This window comes from Balaenoptera borealis (assembly GCF_965194805.1).
Source record: "Balaenoptera borealis genome assembly, chromosome: 12".
Classification (NCBI taxonomy): domain Eukaryota; kingdom Metazoa; phylum Chordata; class Mammalia; order Artiodactyla; family Balaenopteridae; genus Balaenoptera; species Balaenoptera borealis.
This window is the reverse complement of record NC_138869.1, coordinates 5,622,353-5,641,189: the sequence shown is the minus strand read 5'-3', so window position 1 is coordinate 5,641,189 and position 18,837 is coordinate 5,622,353. Positions and strand designations below refer to the sequence as shown.

General features: G+C 63.9%; 1 protein-coding gene across 11 annotated transcripts in view; it reads right to left on the bottom strand.

Annotated features, from left to right (window-relative positions):
* EEFSEC (eukaryotic elongation factor, selenocysteine-tRNA specific) overlaps positions 1 to 18,837 on the bottom strand; it is a 197,712-nt gene that overhangs the window by 48,177 nt on the left and 130,698 nt on the right. The window lies entirely within an intron of this gene.

The following is an 18,837-nucleotide window of genomic DNA, read 5'->3' as shown; positions in this document are numbered from 1 at the left end:
TGCTCTAAGCGGTCCCGCTGTTCCCGGCGCATTCATGCTAAGTCTCTACCCTGAGACTTGGCATTTGAGGCCCTGCGGGCTTGGCACTCTCCAACTGCCCCTGCAGATGCTCTCCCTGCCCTGCTGTGTGCCTGGGCGGTGACCTCTGCAGACGGCATCACGGTTCTGCCAAAGGACCTCAGTGGATCGGAGAGCGGAGAGAGGGAGAAGTCGGGTGATGGTCCCACTCTCTTTGGCCAGAGCTCCTGTTGGGGTCCTCCTCCGTGGGCGCTGGCAGACGCTGTCCCCCTAACCCCAGGCTCACTGGCTCCTTTAAGCACCCACGCCTCGGTACAGACCCTCTGTCCACTCCCTCCAGCCGAACGACTGAGCAGAAATCTGCTTCCTGTTGACACCCTAACGCCCACCCGACCTTTCCAGCCCCATCATCCACTGCTTTCGTGCTTTCCCGGCAGCCTTGAGGAACCCACGACCGTTCCTGGGCTCCCCTCTGCCTATGCTGTTCCTTCTGCCTGGGACACCCTTCCCCTCCTCCAACACCAGGCTGCTGTGCCCCTTTCTCTGGGGTTTGTCTTTACAAGGTGTCTGCTTGGGGGCAGCACGAGGCAGTCTCTCCGTGGGCTGCAGGCCAGGGAGAGACTACTTGGCTACCCCGAGCATATGGGCCGAGGCTCTGGGCAGGCCCCAGACCAGCTCTGCACCAGCGGGCACCCCAGAACAAGCCGCTCCCCCTCTGTGAGTCCCACGACGCTGCTGGGCGCAAGCTGGCAGGGCTGAGGTGAGGGTGAGCCTGGACAGGGCAGGAAGGTGTGCAGACTCCACACCCTGGTGAGGGGCACCAGCCCACAGCCTCTCGCCAAACGAGGGTCCTGGCAGGCCGCTGTGTCCCCAGAGAGGGCACTCACTTCTAATCCACACACAGGGGCTCCGCTGGCCAGCAGACCTCACGGCTGGGTGTCCAGAGCTGGCGGGAAGTCGAGATGGGCACGAGGCGGCGGATCCCCCCCTGCACACCCGGTGCACCTACTATGCCTCTGCCGGCACGTGAGGGGTGTCCTCCCCGGCCCAGCCTCGCCCGGGCGCTGGCTTGCTCCCGAGAAGAGGAGCCAGTGGAAGCTCACGTCGCGCTTCAGTGCAGGGAGGACCCTGGCCGTCCCGTCCCCCGGGCCCTCCACGCACTTGCGGAGAACGGAGCCCTGAGGAGGGCAGTGCCTCATGTGAGGCCCCACAGTCAGTTGGGAAGAGCCAGGATTTGAACTCTGGGCCACATCTGGTGGCAAACGTGGGCTGCTGCCACCCAGCCCATCACTCGGGGCGTCCACCCGAAGCAGGCTCTGGAAAGTGGCTCTGCAGAGGAAGCAAGACTGGGAGAGCACTGGGTATTGGCCCTGCAGCTCCTGGACGTTTAGAAAGGTGACCAGGCGGCTGGTTCAAGGGACAAGCGTAGAGTCAGCGGGGACGGCCCTGCTCGCTGCACGAGGGACTGGGTCTCCCTCTCCACCGCCCACCTCAAAGCCTGCGTTCCCTGGGGAGGCGGGGCTCTCGGCTGATGGGGCTCCAGGATGCTGGGGCCAAGGGGAGCCGCCCTCCTGCTGGGCAGCCTGGTGTCAGATCGCAGGCCCCACGCCCAGCTGGTCTGCGCGCCGCTGGGGTCGGGCGTGGGGCGTGGGAAAGGCCCCGGGGCAGCCCTCGGGCAAGTGCCAGTCCTGCAGGTATGTCTCTGACTCCCCGGCCTTCCTTCTGCAAGAAGGCGGCTGGCACCAGACCCTGACAAATGGCACGGGCAGCCCGTCTCCCTCTGGTGCCAGGAGGTCTGATGGCTGAAGAGGCGCGGGGCTCCCCGGCGTCTGCGCCGGGCTGGGGAGACAGGCGTGGCCCAATCGGCGGCCCATCTCGCCCGCGATGGCTCTCGTTACACAGAGCGCATACCTCGCGCTGCCCAAAGCAGGCAGAGCTGGAAAATCTATCTGGCGCTGGCGAAGACGAGGCCATTTAATTGCTTTTCTGAGATGGCCAGCCTTGTTTCCCTCTGCTCCGTTATGGGGTGGCCTGAATGCCGACCAGCCGAGACCGTCTGCTGGGGGAGCCAGGCTGCGGGGATTCGTGGCAATGCCACTGGGAGCCACCTTGTTTTGTGGTGGCCTTTCCCCTCAGCCAAGTGGCAAGTGGTGTGAAGTGAGGGCAGGTCAGGGTGTCGGGTGGTCATTGCCTGAAAACCTTCACAGAATTCTCCAGGCCTGGGAGACGATGGTGGGCCTGCCCACCGGAGTTTGGCTCGAGAACGGGCAGGCAGTAAACAAGGCAGCAAGGTAGGCAGACAGCCACCAGGGCCACCAGGGAAATGACGCCGAGGGCTAGCTTCTCCAGGAAGAACCGGGGCGGGACCGGGGGGACCTGGGGCTGGAGATGAGGGGCCGGCCACACGGCGATGCCGGGTGAGGGTCTGCAGGCAGAGAGTCTGAGCGCCGCATCCTGGGTGGGGTGAGTATGGTGCTCGAGGACAGAGGGCACGTATGGCCGTGTGCTGGTGGGGCTGCAGGGCCAGGGCTCTGGGGTAACCGTGTCCACGAGGCGCCCCGTGTGCTGGGCTCGTGGGAGCCCAGACAGGGAGGGTCTCAGGCCCTTGCTCACCCCCAGGGAGGCCACGGATTCTGCCGCCGCTGCTGCATCAAGCATCCCTGCTCTGCGTCCCTGCCGCCCGGCCCCGCACAGGAGGCCTCCGTGGCGCTGCCCTGGGGGACCACCGTGCCGGTCTCCTCCCTAGTCCCACCCCCAGGGGCAGAGGGGCCGCGCTGAGGCACGTGTGGCTGTCCCGGCTTGGGTCCACCCACGGGACAGAGTCTCTCCTCTTACTTGGCATCCAAGGTCCTGAGTGTCACCCAGCGGGTGGCTCCCTGTATCCTCTGCCACATCATGGGCTCCCTGCTCCAGCCAGCAGACATAAAGCAGCGCCTTTGAACCTGCCCCGTTTACCTGGAACACTCTCCTCTGCCCTCTCTGTCTGGCCAACTCCTACTCAGCCGCTGCCCCACAGGAAGGCTTCCCCACCCCTGCCCCGGCCGGCGGGATCCCTCCTGGAGCCCCATTTAGCAGGAGTTTTGCTTTGTGTCTGTCCCCAGCGGCCTGTGTGGGAGTTAGGACCCGGGCACAGGGCCTGGCCTGCGGGTACAGGGAGGACTTGCTGGACGAAGACACACAGAGTGGGGTCTCGCGCGGGTGTGCAGGGCGAGCCAGGGAAACGCACCGGCAGAGCTGTGCCTCCAGGACCAGGAAAACCCGTCTGCACGCCAGCGGCCCAGGGAGAAGCTGGGCCTAGAGAGCAGGCCCCCTGCCCCACGTGACCTGGAGCCTGGTGGGGTGGGCATGAGGGTAGAGTTGCTGCAGGTTTCAAGTTCACGCTGTCCCTGTGATCCCACGGGGCTCACAGGCGTCCCGGCTTTTTCTCCCTAACCCTCAGGATTCTTGGAGCCCAGCGGCCCCGCTCCACCCCCCGACCAGCCCAGACCCCGGGATGTGGTGGGGAGGGCTGGCGTGACCCTGGGGGTGACGCTGCTACCCATGGCTTCCCTTGGGGACACTCTCCCAGGGCCGGGCTGGCCTTTCTCACCGAGCGCCAGCTCCACACAAAGGCACAATGGGCTGGAGGCTGCTGGGCCCTGGCTCGGGCTCGGGTAATCAGGGAAGAATGCGGGCAGCGCGCTGTTTCCCAAGCCCTGGCCTTGGGTGCCGCCCTGACACGGCCATCAAAGCCGGCAAATTGCCTCCAACTGCTGGCGTCGCTTTCATGTTGGGGGCCCGACTGGAAGAGCCGTCTCCACGCTGGTGGGCGGCTTGCACCCTCCAGGGGGAACTGAGCCCTGCAGGCAGCTTGGGGTCACTGGCCCCCTCGGTGGCCCCTCAGAGCTGTGCCAGCTCCAGCCATTCTAGCACACCCCCTCCGGCAGCAAGCAGCTTTGGAGAGAGCAGAAATGCAGGGCGGGGAGGGAGCCGGGGCACAGGGGGGCCCTTTGGGGGGTCAGCATCCCGGGGATGACAGGTGGCTGAGGAGCTCAGAGGGGCACAGCCAGCAGCTGGGCTGGGGGCTGGATGGTCATGAAGGGCCTTGAATTCAGCCAGAGCCGACTCTGGACTGGATGCCCGCCCTGGGGGCAGTGTGCCTGAGGTCCCTCAAACTGGGCCTGGGCTGAGCTTGGCTCTGATGGAGCTGGCAGGGCGGAGAGGCCCAAGGAGGACAGGCAGCCTGGTTTTCAGCGAAACGCCCAGAGGCGAGTGCGGTGCGGGGCAGGCCTAGCGGGTTAGGGAGAGCCGGGCTGGCGACCAGAGCTGGCGCGAGGACTGGCCCCTCAGGCAGCCGGGGCACCAGTCGGCTCCCTTCCTGCTGAACCCCCTGAACTTTGGGGTCTTTTGGGGTGACGGCAGCTTTGGAACCCCTGCCATGGCTTTGCAGGCCTGGTTTTTCATGCTCATCCTCGGGAGCCTTGAGCATGGCTGGCTGGGGGCGGCCGGCTGCCAGGTTTTCCCTCTTTTCTCTTCCTGCTATGGATCCCATATGTAAACAAAGATGCAATTTGCTTTAAAAAGATAAGGTGATTAAGTTTTTATCAGACGTGTGCTCCGCTGTCCCCGCAACAAAGGGAATTAGGAGAGGCGGGCGACAGACAGGCCCTTCCTTGGAGCTGGCCCCGTCTGAGGCCTCCAGCGCACACTCCGCGGGCTCCACGCGGCCCCTTTGATGGGCGGAGACGCGGCGGCGGGCGCCCGCACCCCCATTTTGATGTCTTAATGTTGCCTAATTCCTCCTTTAATTTATATTAAGCTTCTTAGCAGCAATGATGAATTCTTCAAAAACAAAAAAGGGCCCTTTGCAGAAATCTTTCCCACACCATGTAAATTGAAATTATAAGGCAGCCAAGGCTTTGGAGACTGGGGGCATGCGGGGAGTGAAAACCAGGGCGTTGTGCGGAAGGAAGGATTTTGTTTTAAGGCAAGAAACAAAACGATTCTGAAATAGGAAATGACTTGGTCTTGAGAATCAGACAGAGGCTCACCTACAGGGTGACGGCCCGGGCACAGGAGCGCCCGTATTCACTTGGAAGGGGTGCAGCTGGTGCGGGGCTGCTGGGGGTTGTGACGAGCCCCACACCATCCAGCGTCAGCTCCCGCTGCCCCTCGGCCCAGGGCACGCGTGACACCCACTCGGGCTGGGGCCACACCCCCTCGGGTGGCTGGGGGGGCGGGGCCACCGGGGCGGGTGCTCGGGGCAGCCAGAGCTCGCCACCTCTCACCCAGGGCTGCTCCCGGGGTGCGGCACCCCCCAGGCCCCGCAGGAGCAGGCCCTGGACTGGCCTCCTGGCAGGACCCTCCAGGCCCTCTTGCCAGCTCTCTCTTCTGATCTGCCCTTGGGTCGGCTGCCAGAGATCCTTCCAGAACAAAGACCTGATCATCCCTTGCGGCTCAGAAACCTCCAGCCATTCCTCAGGCAGGTGTCCAAATTCCTCTAACCAGGCCCTCGCCGAGTGCCTCCGGCACACCCCGTGCTTCCTTACTCACCCACTCGCCCCCGCACAGGCGCCCCCCGCCCCGCCCTGGCTCTGCACCGGTGCCCCCTCAGCCTGAGGTGTCCATGATGCCTGTCTACCTGGCAGACCCCACCCCTGCTTGCGTCTCAGCAGAGCTTAGCGTTTGGCTCTGGCTCCTCTGAAGCCTTCCAGGCCTCCCTCCTCCAGGGCCACTGAGGCCCTCTACACTGTCCCACGCCCAGAACCTGCATCCCCAGGAGACGGGGTGCAGCCTGCAGCCATGCCAGCATTTCCGGGAAGGGGGCCCCTGGCCACCTGGCACACCTGCCCTGTCTCATCTGCCGGGGCGGGGCCCCGGCAGCACCCACGTCGCGGGAATCAGAGCCGCCCACCTGTCTGCCTGGCTCCCATCACCCTCCCAGAGCTGACAGCCGAGCCAGGCAGTGGGGGAGGCAGAACGCTCTGGCCCCCGGATCTGGAGGCCTCCCTCGGCACGTGGGGACCTGGACGCTGGGCAGGTGCGAGCAGACGGCCCCGGGGGTGGCGACTGCTCGGAGGGGAGGGGCTAAGTGCCCCAGGAGTGAGGGCTGGCCGGGCAGGGTGGGACCCTGCTGACCGCGACCCGAGGCCGGCGCTGCCCTGTCTGAATGGCAGTGCTCGGGGGAGACTTTCTGGCTGGCCCTCGGGCTGAGGTCTGACCAAGTCTCCGGGCGGGGAAGGCGGCCTGGAGCACGGGGCCTGGGCCTGGCCAGGTCGCCCCTGCCACCACCGTCACCGCGACCACTTAGCTAGCGCTCTCCTCGACACGCCGCCCAGCCAGGAGCGTTCAGCGTCTCCTGCAAGCCTCCAGACGTCCTTTCCAGGCACGGGAGGTGACTGTCCAGGTCACACAGCTAGTCAGGCCCATGGCCTTACAAACCCACGTCCCCCGCCGCCTGCCTCGGGCCTGGCCAGCCCATCACCCTGCTGCTTCTCGCTGGGTACACAGCTGAAGGGCCGGGCGGGGTGCAGGGGTGGGGAGGAGAGGGCGAAAGGCAAAGGCACGACTGGGGCCGCCCTGCCCGGGCAGCGTGGGCCGGCCCCATGGGGACTGTCTCCAGGTACTTCCGGGGGCAAGGCCTCAGTGCCTCCGTGCTCTGGATCTCAACGGGACTGCTGAACCTCGCACACCGCCCACAGATGCTGAAGGTGGACTCCACGGAGGGCGGGGGGCAGGGGGGTCTGAAGTGCAGAGACCATCTTCTGTGAGGCACACCTGGCGCAGACGGCCCGAGGATGGGCACAGCCAGCTCTCCACAGTCACGAGGACCCTGACAGTGACCCCGGCTAATGTCCATGGGGCCCCAACCATGTGCAGGCACTGCTCCCGGTGCTTCAGGACAGCAGGGCCCTCGACCTCACCCCGTGTCCCAGGGGGACCCTGCACACAAGGAGGCCGGCACGAGGTCGTCAGCAGTGAGCGCAAGGTCACAGCCAAGACGCAGCGGGCTGAGCTCCAGCGCCCTCCACCCGGGCCTGGACCTGGCCCGCGACCTCACCCCTAACTGACCACAGCTCTCTGAGGGCAGAGCCTGGATCCCAGAGCCCAGCCCAGGAAGGAGGAGAGAAGCGTTTTGCGTGCCTCGCCTCACACGAGGAAGGCCCGCTGTCGTGCCACCATCCAGAGTCGGAAGCTGAGGCCCAGGGCTGTGAATGACTCACCCAAGGTCACGAGGCTAGCGGCAGGAAGTGACTCAAGCCCTCAGTATTACCTGGAGCCCCAGCTCTCCTCCGGGTGGTGGGAGGACGGGGCCACCTCTCCTCTATGACGGCACCACAGAGGGTCACCTCGCTGCGGGTCCTGACGGCGCGCTGACCCTGCCGGGGACGCACGCACACACACACGTCTCTGGAACGGGAGCCCCCGCAGGGCAGGGGCCATCCTTCCGGAGGTTCCGTTCAGCGCCTGGTGGCTGCTGCATCAGCTCAGTGAGCAGCCGCGGTGAGAGTTGGCCGGGGGGGGATGCAGCTCCGAGCCCACAGCCCGGTGTGGACGCGGTGGCCTCGCCGGCCTGCTCCCAGCGGAGGCGTCCTCCTGGCTCGGGACGAGGGATTCGGGGCTAAGGTACGTGAGGGCCCTGCCTTCAGGAGCCCACGCTGCCCCTGGACGCCCGACCTGCCCCCACGGACTGCAAGGACTCGCCCCTCCTGCCGGGACCTCCTCCACGGACAGTCCCTGGAGGCTGGCGAGGGAGGGCCCGGGTCCTGGTGGCCCCAAGGACACTGCCCCACCGTGAGGAAGCTGAATTTTAATACTCCAAACAGTCCCTAAACGCGTACACTCTTTAACAGCAGTTAATCTTCAATTAAAATACCTAGGGCAGAAACCAAGATAACTGGTTTAAAACGTAGCGCTTATTGACAATAAAAGTCTTCCTCATATTGCTTTTCTTTAAAAAGAATTCCACATGTTAAAAATGTCCTTTTTATGACTCGGGAAAAAAGCCCTCACCCGGAATCACGGAGGGGCACAAAGGTCCGGGGAGCAGTCGCCTCCCAGGGCCCGTGTGCGGCAGCCTGATTACATATCAGCCCCGTTTCCAGTGCGATGGGAGCGGCGGCGCCAGTGCTGGCGGTCCTCTCCGGTGACAGCGAAGGGCGGGGGGCGAGCCTCTGGTCCCCATCCACACTCCTGCTTTGGCAGCCACAGGCTCTGGCAGTTTACCGCTCCCTGACCTGCAGGCTGCAGCCGGGGCGAGTGCGGCTGCCCACCCTGCACGGGCACACGGCACCGCGTGCGCAGGCGCGGGACCGCGTGCGCAGGCGCAGCCGCGCACCGGCAGAGCCGGGCTTGCCAGCGGCTGGCGGGCTCAGGGGAGGCGGGTGTGAGGGCTGACTCCCCCCCACCCACCAACACCAGCGTGCCGCGAGGCTGGCTCGACGCTACTGCATCCCTATGTCATCCGCTCGACAGCCGTCTGCCGTGTGTCCACCAGGTACCGGCGGGGGAGCCCTGCGCCGGCTCCCTCCACGGCAGCCCTCAGGCCCACGTGGCCGCGCGGGTCCCCAACCCGCAGTGCAGGGCCCGGCACAGAGCAGGTGCTGCAGGTGGCATCACCGCCCGATTCTCACCGCATTCTGGTCCTTCCCCGCCCCGCACTGCCCCTGTCCCGGGGGTCCCTGCAGGCACGATGGGGACGGAGCACCCACCTGCCTCGGCACTCTCCCCCGCAACTGCTGACGGGCTGGCGTGGACCCTCACCCACTGGCGCGTGTCCGCCTCCTTCCAAAACGCCATCCCAGGCTCTGCCCTGGGCGGGATTTCGTCTGTCTGTGGCTCAGCTCTGTCGTTGCGGCTGGGGGGCGGGGGTATGCTACATGTGGGAGCCTGTCCCCGAGTCTGAGGAGGGCCCAGCCTCAGCTCAGAGCAGCTCCAACCAGGCGTCTCTGTGCCCTCAGGGGCCTGGGCCCGGGGTGGGGAGGACAGTGCCCGTGGACCTGAGCTGGTGTCCGTGGGTGTCTCTGCGCCAGTATGACACATGCGGATCACAGCACGTGTACCCAAGGGTGGCTGGTCCTGCACCACCGCCAGCCAGGGGCGGGTCGCCGGCTCGGGAGAGGCAGCTCCCCTGGGCACCTGGGGACGGTCCCCAGATCCCAGTGTCCGTGCTGGGAAGTGGGCCGCACGAGCAGGGAGCAGCCCCTCCCTGGAAGAGGCGGTGAGCGGTCTCCTCAGGGAGCCTGGAGCGAACGGCTCCGTGAACGCGCCCTGCCTTCCCAGCCTTGGAAACAAGGCTTCCTCCTCTCTGCTTTTTCCAGTAAAGCTCGAGGGGTCTTACACGCCAGGGGCCCGCGCTGCCCGCACCAGGGGGTGAGCGCCACGCACTGCTCTGAGCACACGGACGTGCCCCCGTGTCTGGTCTGGTCTTCGTACCTCTCTCTGCCTCTCCATCCCGGCTCACCCCTTCCTCCTGGAGCCAGAGCTCCCAGTCACTTCTGCCCCTGCCCCTCACAAGGCGGCCCAGGAGATCTTCTGGAGGCTCCATCGGACTCCGTCCGCCATCCCTCGGGGGAACCCCGGCCTCTTCAGGCGTCCAGGCGCCCCGCACGCCACCCCCCAGCGTCCCCCCAGCCCCCTTCTTTGGGCCGCAGGAGCGCGCCCTCCAGAGCAGAGCCAACGCTCCTTCTGCCTGGGACAGCCTTCCCCAGGCCGTCTCCCCCGCCCCCTTCAAGGCCAAGTTCAGTGCCGCCTCCTCTGAGAAGGCTTCCTCCCTAGCTAGGCCTGGCGGATGCGTCTCTGGGCCCACGGGCAGAGGTGTCTGGGGCCTCGTTCCCGGCGCTCACACTCTCATCAGAGACAAAAAGGAGAAATGCCAGCCTGGGAGTGGGAACCAGCCTCCTCGGCATTTCTGAAATACATGAGTGACTCACCAACCTTCAGGTTCAGGACACCAGACACGTGATTCTGCGTTACTAGTTTGTCCTGACAAGCCAGAGGACCTACCCTCACATTCCCACCCTGCAGCAGTGGGGGGGCGGGGCGGCCGTGGCAGCTCCTCCATGGCCTGTGCCGGGCCCATTGGCTCCACTCATTTCTGTCACCCGCCCGTCCCTGGAGGCACCTGAGTTGGTGACCCGGCAGGGTAGGCATCTGAGCTTCAGCCCCTGTCCCAGACCCCCCGGCCCAGGGCTGGGCTCAAGTGCTGGCTGTGCCCACTGGACAGGGCTCGGGCTCGGTCCAGGCTGCAGCGCCCGGAAGGGCACAGGCTCTCCCTCTTGGTCCCCCCAGGAATCAGGAGGAACAGCCAAGAGCCCGGCTGTGCACGGATCAGCTGTGTGGCTTCACGCGAGCATTCTGCCTCTCTGTGCCTGTCTCCTCATCCAGAAAATGGGGCAACAGTAGAATGCACTCTACAAGGTTGTCGTAACACGCATGTGAGTTAATATGACACAGAAAGCTTAGGACGGTGTCCAGCACAAAGCAAGTCTACACAGCATGAACCACTTATTATCACACCGCGATCACCACCTCTGGGGTGTCCACCGGGCACGCATGACAGCACCAGGCCCTGCCCTAGGTATGGGGACACAGCCGTGTACGGGTTACCTCTGCCAGGGCACAGACTTACAACCGACACGTGAAGGACAGAGAGGGATGAGTGCAGGAGGTGCAGCACAGCGACGGGTGACGTGCTGAGCCCTGGGGCGGGGGGCGTGAGAGGGGGCTTTGCTCAGGACCCACGTGGGGCAGGAGGGAGCTGGGGAGGAGCCGGGGGCTAGGCAAACCCATCCCCGTGTCCACGGCAGGCAGTGGCCCTCAGGAGGCAGCAGGGGCCCCGTCGGACCCCGAGCCGGCTCCTCCTGTGGACGCTATGGGCTGGACCGACGCCCCTCCAGCGCAAGGCTGGGGCGGCAGTGGGAAACAGGAGTTATTTTTTCTCTCTCCCTCTCCCCTCGTTTTCTAGGTTCATCCTAGTGTGGCTGTGAGGGTACGGAGGGAGAGAGGGCAGGAGTTGAGAGCGGCAGGAATTTATGAGCTCAGAGAGCGGCTGCCTTTGGTGGGGTGGGGGGAGGGGGCTCCCTTTGCCAAAACAATATTTAATTTTTTTAAAGGCGGCTACAAAGCCATGATTAAGCTCAGGGCCCTAAAACAAGCCCATAAAATCGAAAAATATTTATCTGGAAGGGTGGCAAGTCCAATAAAAGTTTTATGAATGTTTTACAACTGCCCTGTCAGGAAGCTGGCCTCTCACTCACCCCCCTCCTATGAAAAAACAACACACACACAAGCACACTCACGGGCACAGACTCACACTCGGGGGCATGGGCACACACTCGTGGACACAGGCTCAGACGCACCTGCACAGATGTACGGCCCACGCAGCTCCTGCTGTCTCGGGGCTCTCAGGTGGGCCTCGGGCTGTGGGGAGAGGACCCCAACCGGGGACCAGCCTGCACACCTCAGCTTTGGCACGCGCCCTCCTCCTGTGCCGTGGGCCCCGCTGGCGGCTGCAGTGTCTGCCCTTGGCAGGCAAGGCCCCAGGTCCTCCTGTGGACTCTGTGTGGTGGGGAAGCTGCACCCCATTTTCCCAGGAGGGTCACCTCAAGGTCCAGGAGTTCGAAGGCAGCTTCCAATGTCTCTCCTCTGGCAGCCCCAGGGGCCACCGGAAGGCCAAAGACTGACAGGTTTGTTATTCTTCATAATCCGGGAAGTGGGTGTCGGGACCCCCGTTTTAGAGGAAAAAACTGACATGCAAGGGCCTTGCCTAAGGTGACCCAGGCAATGGCTGCAGAGTCATAAGCTCAGCCTGGCTCTAGTGGCTTCTCCTGTCCTGAGGTAGGGGACAAAGGCCCCGCCGACCTCTCCCGCTGCATTTGCCACCGCTCGCCCTGCCTGTCGCTGAGCCACAGGGCGTTTGCACGCACCCGCTGCCCCCCCCCCCCCCCCGGCCACCCAGTGACTGTGAATCATGGGCCCGGTCTCGCACGATGCCGCTTCCTCACAAGTGCTCCGGGTTCCTCCAGACCGAGGAAGCTGCGCTTTCCCTGTCACCTGCCTGCGTCCTCCCCAGCTCCCGGCCTGTCTGGAGGTACGGAGCCCGGAAGGGCAGGGAGGAGCAATCTCTCCTGCCCCTGAGTCCCCAGTCCGAGCTGAGCCGAGGGCGCAGCACAGGGCGGGGAGTGGCGTGTGAAGGAGCCCGACTCGGGTGGCTCCTCCGAGGTCCCCACAGGCCCTGGGCGCCCATCCTGCCTCAGAGAAATCACCCACCACCTGGGGCAAGGCCCAGCCCAGGGGCCACTTTCCAGCCATCGGCACTTGCCTTTCCGACCACAGAAGAGATGGGCACCTGGGCAGGGGCGGGGCGTCGGAACAAGGCACACGCAGGTGCTTCCAGGTGCCTGCTCACCCATCCTCGCACACTCCCCTTCCTGAGGGAACAGGACAGCCTCGAGACCTGTGACATGACCTCCTGGGGATCTGACTCCAAGTTACAGATGGGAGGGAAGTGGTTGCCAGCAGAGATCGGGCACAGCAAACCAGGGGCCCAGTTTCTGATTGAACGCTGGGGTTTCGCTTCACCCCCAGCTCTGCTCTGCAGGGGAGGATTCCTGCAGAGGCCTGATACTTAGGGCTGACCCTGGGCCTCCAAGAAACCAGGCCGAGGACAAGCTGCTCTGAAAGTCCAACGGCTGCATCCTTTGAGTGGCAAGAGACGGGCCATGGGGGAGGCGCGGGCTGGAGGGATGAGGGCAGAGGAGAGGCGGGCGGGGCCTCACTCCATGCCAGGACGAGACAAGCAGGCCTCCCGGTGCCCACCCGGGGAAACGCTGTGAAGCAGGGAGACGTGGAAACAACCCACCCGTGCTCACACAGGTGACAGGTGCACGGGCTGCGGAACAACACACAGCAGTCAGGTGAGTCAACTAGGACCCTGCCGGGGCCACGGGTTCTGAAACGGAAGCAGCAAGGGCTCTAGCACCCCCTAGGTCAGTGCGAGACCAAAAACGGAGCCACTGAAACCGCAGCAACGCCACCTCTGTTGGGGACACAACCTCAGGCAGGGAGAGTACAGGACGCACGGGGAGGGGGTGTCACCTGTGGGAGAGCGGTGGGGCTCTCGCATCGCCCGCAGGGTTCTGGTTCTTGAGAGAGAGACAGAGAGAGAGAGAGGTTTGAGCATGTGAGGGGACATTCACGTCTGTTTGATCTTGCTGGTTTCATGGGTGTCTCTTCTGTTCTGTGCGGCCAAAGTTTTCCCAGGTTAAAAGCAAAATCAAATACTGATTAAAAAAAGGAGAAAGAGGTACAGGGGACCCACCGTGCTGTGGGCAGTCTGTCCCCCGGGGACGAGGCTGAGAGCTGCCGGGTGGCCCTAGGTGCTGCCACCACACACGCTGCCCGAGACACGCCAAGGGCTCTGGACTCATCGCTGGGACCCCCTGGGAAACAGCACAGTGTCTGAGAGCCGTGACGGAGAAGCAGTGGGCGCCGTGGGGACACGGACGGGCGGACCTCAGCCGGGGTCGGGGCAGGGAACGAGGATACTCCTCAGCCCCCGGTTCCTCGTGCTGGAACTAGGCCCCCAGGCCCCTCTTCCTGGGGTCCACGCCCTCACCGGGGCCACGGGGAGGCCCTGGCACGGCCCACGTGGATGACAAGGGACCATGCCCAGGGTGAGGCTGGTCGGCAGATGGTTTCTGTACACTGTGCCGTGTTTATGTTAATTGCAGATATTTTTAACGTATTGTGTTACTCCATCCTTCTTCATGAACGGTCCGTCTTGTAAAATTCTTTTAATGACGTTATTTTTTCTTGCCTATCTTCATCATCTACAATTATTTATAATATCATTGTCTTTGTTTCAAATACTGGGTATAAACATTGTTGTAACAGTTCTTCGATGGGGTTCATATAATTTTTACAATTGCTTTGAAAAGCTTCAATGGCCAAAGGGGAGGAGGTTGGCCATTCTTTTGGGGGAGAAAAGACACCCCAAGTGCTCCCTGCGCTTGGTGAAGGTCCCCCTCCATCAGGCTGGCTTCCAGGAGAGGCAGCGGTGGGCGGCTGGCAGCCCGAGCTGGCTCTGCACTGGGTTTCAGAGCTGCTTACCCCACGGACGGGGGGTGAAAGCCACAAAGGCCACTGTCGGGTGAGACGCCAGTGAGAGAGACGGATGGTCTGTTTTCATTTTATAGGGATTTTCTGAAACCTCGACTTTCACCCCTCAACTCTCTCCAACCCTCTTTTCTCCCAACCGAGCTGCTTTCCGGAGTCTCCTTGGCCAGCCGGTGACAGGACCTAGGGGGAGGCCGGTGACCACCTGGGGAGGGTCCCCTCACCTCAGGGTCGCTGCCCCGACAAAGCCGGCTTCGGGCCCCCGTGGGGCTGAAGTGGGCCGGGCTGTCCGGGCAGAAGGCAGCCGTCGGAGTGAGCCGGCCCGCAGCTGGGTGGCAGCCGGCCCGGGGCTGGGGACAGAGGGCAGCCTGAGGCTCCCGCCCCGCCTGCTCTCCGGAGCCTGCTGTGAACTCTCGGGGGCTCCACGGGGGGTCTGCAGCCTCCCTGGACCACCGTCCTCACATGCCTCAGATCCTGGCCTCCTCTGCCCAAACCCCCTCAGTGCCCCCCGCCTGCAGCGAGCCCGGCCAGCCCCTCCCCGGCCTCTCACTGAGCTCCCTCGCTCCCCTCTGAGCCGCCCGCCGGCTGCGGTGCAGCCCACCTGCCTTCCTTGGACGGTGCTGGCCCTCGGACGCGGGGCATGGGCCCAACACGGGCCCTGGCCTCGGGGCTCAGGGTGACCCATCCTTCAGGCCCGGAGAAGGCCTCCAAGCCTCGGCTCCCTCCCGCGGTCTCTCAGATGGTGGTGGCCTGGGGGGGGGGGTCTGCCCCCGTGATACAGCTGGCCCGCCAGGGGACCGAGCGGCTGAGGGCGGCTGAGGGCGGCTGAGGGTGGGCCCTGGGTCTGGGCTTGGGTTTAGGACCCAGCCGGGGCCTGGCACCCAGGATCTGAGTTGGGCGGGGGAGTCTCCATGCCTTTGGCCCAGAGCTGTGGACGCACCAGGCTCATTCAACGAAATCTGCGTGTCAAAAGAAAAATAAAAAGGGAAAAAGTCTCCCACAGTCCCATCGTTAATGTTTTCACCTGGTTTCTTCTTTCTTTTCTCTGCAAAGCTTCTTTTCACGTGGTCGAGAGGACGTGGCACGTACAACTTCGTGTTCTGATTCTTTTCACAGATGACTTTGAGCGTCAGCTGCGGCTGCCTTCACCTGCTCACACCCACGTCAGCCACGCGGGGCGACGGGGGCTCTTCCAGGGGACACGACCGCCAGACGCAGGGCGTGCTCCTCCCCCAGCCCTCCTCCAGGGACGGGCTCTGCGGGGCACTCCTGAGAGCGCCGGGGAAGCCAGACAGCGGGCCGTACCTCGGCCTCAAGCCAGGGCGGGCCGGCGCTGCGCGGGAGATGCCCAGTCCTCAGGGCCGCGGGATGGTGTGCGGGGGCGGCTGCACCTCCACAGCAGCGGCCGGGCCGGTCAGCACATGGAGGGCACACGTGACAAAGTGCCAACAGGTGTGCAGCCCGAGGAACATGAGTGTTCAATGAACTCTTCTTTCAACTCTTCCATACGCTTGAAGTTATTCAGAAAGTTGGGAAGAAAAACCCTCACAAAAACCCACCTTACAGTCGAGGAAACCGAGGCTCAGAAAGGTTATATTCCAGCCAGGATTTCAGCTCGGGTCTGGCGGACTCCAGAGTTCTTGCTCTTTGAAGGCGCCCTGCTTCCGACCTCCCAGGACGGGCAGGGATGCCAAGCCCGCACAAACCCCAGCCTGCCAGTAGTTTCAGTAAAAGCCGGAGTGGTCCTGGCGGGGGCTGCCCCCAGGGGGTAGGGTCCCAAGCACAGGTTCTTGAGGTTGCCCAAGAATCCGCTCCAAGCAGAGTCTGCAGGCGCGACTGCGTGGCTGGGGGTGTGTGTGGGGAGAACACATTTTACAGGAAGAGAAAACCAGCTTCATTTTAAACCTCAAAGGGAACATGCAGCCCAAAGGCCCGTTGTCTGAAGGCCTATTTATGGGAACACAACAATACCCACGACCAGGACTCCTTGCGGCCCCTCCCTCTGGCACCAAGATGAGTTTCCACTTTCCCTCCTCACTGGGTTTCCAGAAGCCTCTCAGTGGAGCAGCGCCCATGAGAAGCGCCTACTTCCATCTGGGGACCCCAGGGTCTGCTGGGCCAGGCGTTCAGATCCTCGGAGCCTCCGCGTACCCTTCAGGGAAGCAGGCCGAGGGCTGCAGCAGGAGGAAGAGGCAGCACGTCAAGGGCCTGGACCGACGGAGGCCAGATACGGGCCCACGTTTGAGAACAGGGAGATGTCACGCAAAGATCCAGATGCTCAGACTCTCTTGAAAAGCAGGAAGAGCTGGTTCTACCGTGGCTGTGCTGTGTGGAGCTGAGTGGTGGCTGATCACAGGACCTGGTGGCCTTGGCCCGCAGCCCGTGCCCGGCGGGGCCCGTGCTCCCAGGCCCGGGCGCACACACAGCAGGCCATCAGGGCGGCTCTGTGCACTGGCCTGGTCCTCACAGCCCCTCGCAACTGGATGACAACCCCCATTTCACCAGAGGGAAATGGACGCTCTGAACGCAGTGCGCTGCCCTCCTGAGCGGGGTCGGAACGTGGAGGCCTGTGGGGAAGCGGCCCGGCCCGCAGGGTCCTCAGCTGAGCGACCACATCCAGGGACCTCTGTCCACCACCCGGACAGTGGCTGTTGCTTAAACTCCTCTTTCTTAAAAGTAAACCACAGGGGCTTCCCTGGTGGCGCAGTGGTTAAGAATCCGCCTACCAATGCAGGGGACACGGGTTCGAGCCCTGGTCCGGGAAGATCCCACGTGCCGCGGAGCAACTAAGCCCGTGCACCGCAACTACTGAGCTCACGCTCTAGAGCCCGTGCTCCGCAACAAGAGAAGCCACCGCAATGAGAAGCCCACGCACCACAACGAAGAGTAGCCCCCACTCACTGCAACTAGAGAAAAGCCTGGGCACAGCAATGAAGACCCAACACAGCCAAATATAAATAAATAAATAAACAAACCACAGACAGCTTCCCCCGATCTTGTTTGCACGGCTGTCCACCCCGACCTGCTGCAGCCGAGCTGGAGACGGGACCAGGTGCGAAGCCCGTGGGGAGTCATAGAGGCCCAGCTCCAGCTCCCGTCTCCTCCAGAGCTCGCCTGGGCTGCGGCCACCTCCCGTGAGGGCCAGCCCTCATGCTCCCGATGCCGCGAGGTGCAGGGCAAGGGCATCTGCCCACAGCGCTGCTTCGCCGGACGCTGGACCAAGCGGGCACGAGGCCAGGCTGGTGGTGGGCAGGGCGCCAGCCATGCTGCTAAACTTGTCTACGGGTCTTGGTCCCAAGCCTCACTCTCCCCCCCCTAAGACATGCGACTGGGGCGCAAGCGAACACCTGGTCCCGAGCCCTGGACGCCTGGCCGGCGCCGGCCCGGGGGCGCTGCAGTCTCGTGGTGTCGCTGAGCTGGGCCTGTGGAGACAGGACGGGGCTCTCCTTGTGGGTGTCGGGACCCAGGCTAGGGCTGGTGCAGGGCTGGCAGGACCCTGAGCAGCCCAGACCAGAGAGCTGCCCATCTGCTGTGCAGAGCTGCGCGTGTCCTTAGGGATACTGTGAGAACAGGGTGGTGACTCGCAGTGGGGGCACTGAGAGCTGAGGCTGTGCTCCGCCCCGCGGGGAACCTCAGGACCATGCTGGCTCCCGACTCGGTGACCCAGGCCCGGCCCTCACGCCCTCCGCGGCCCCGGCTTGTGGCCCTTCCCACTGCTCTTGCCGTGCTCCCCAAACGCGCCCACACACTCAGGCCTCAAGCGCGGCCTCCTCGGCTCCTTGTGCTTGGCCTGAGGAGGTCCACGGATGGGGCAGGATTCTGTTTGACTGTCCCCTCCCCCGGGAAGCCTTCCTGGGCTTCCCATGCACACGACACAGACCGCACGGTCACTTGTGCACTGCAGCAGACTTCTGCCGTTCCGCTTCCCCCCCAGCCTTCCTTAAACCATTCTCTAGGCAGTCGTTTAAAATCGCGAATCAAATGAAGTCAGCCTCTTACTCGAGACCTGCCTCTGGTGGACCCCAGGCCCCGCTCCCCAAGCCTACCCTGCCGCGTCTCCACGCCACCCCCTGCCCCCGCTCGGCTTGCTCACGCCCTTCGGGGCGCTCAGAGGCACCGGCAGAGGGCCACCCGATGCCAGCGGTGTGGTGCCAGGACAGAGGCAGGTCTGTCCGGAGGAGCCGTCTCTGTCCTCCCACCACCCTCGTCACCAGCAATGCTGCCCGGTGGGTCCCCAACTCATCTCGTAGGGCCTCCGGCCCCCGGGCCTTACACACGGAGACAACCCTTTTGAAGGGAGCAGCTGTGTGAACGTGGGGCCTTCCAACCTTGAGGCCGCCCAGGACTTTCTGGGAAGGCTCCCTGGGCGTCAGGATGGGGCCGTCCCTCTAGCCCGTCTGGTTTCGAGGGTCAGGACCCTTGTCTCAGAAGCCAGTAGTGATGGCTCCGTAAGACACTGCTCCCTTATTACGGCTCAGCTTGGACTCCTGAACCCGAGGCCCAAGTGCCCATCCTGAAATTCAAGTAGGAGTCACAAGTCACTATGGCCAAACCCAGCCCAAAGGCAGGTTTCGTTTAGTTCAGACAGTTTTAGTTTTCAATCAGGAAATTTTCCATAAATATTGAACCAGATGAAGTCTGATTCCTGGGCCTGCGTCCCATCGCGTGGGAGCAGCGAGGCCCGAGCAGTGGTCCCTGTTTACCATTCTGCCCCTGCTCCCT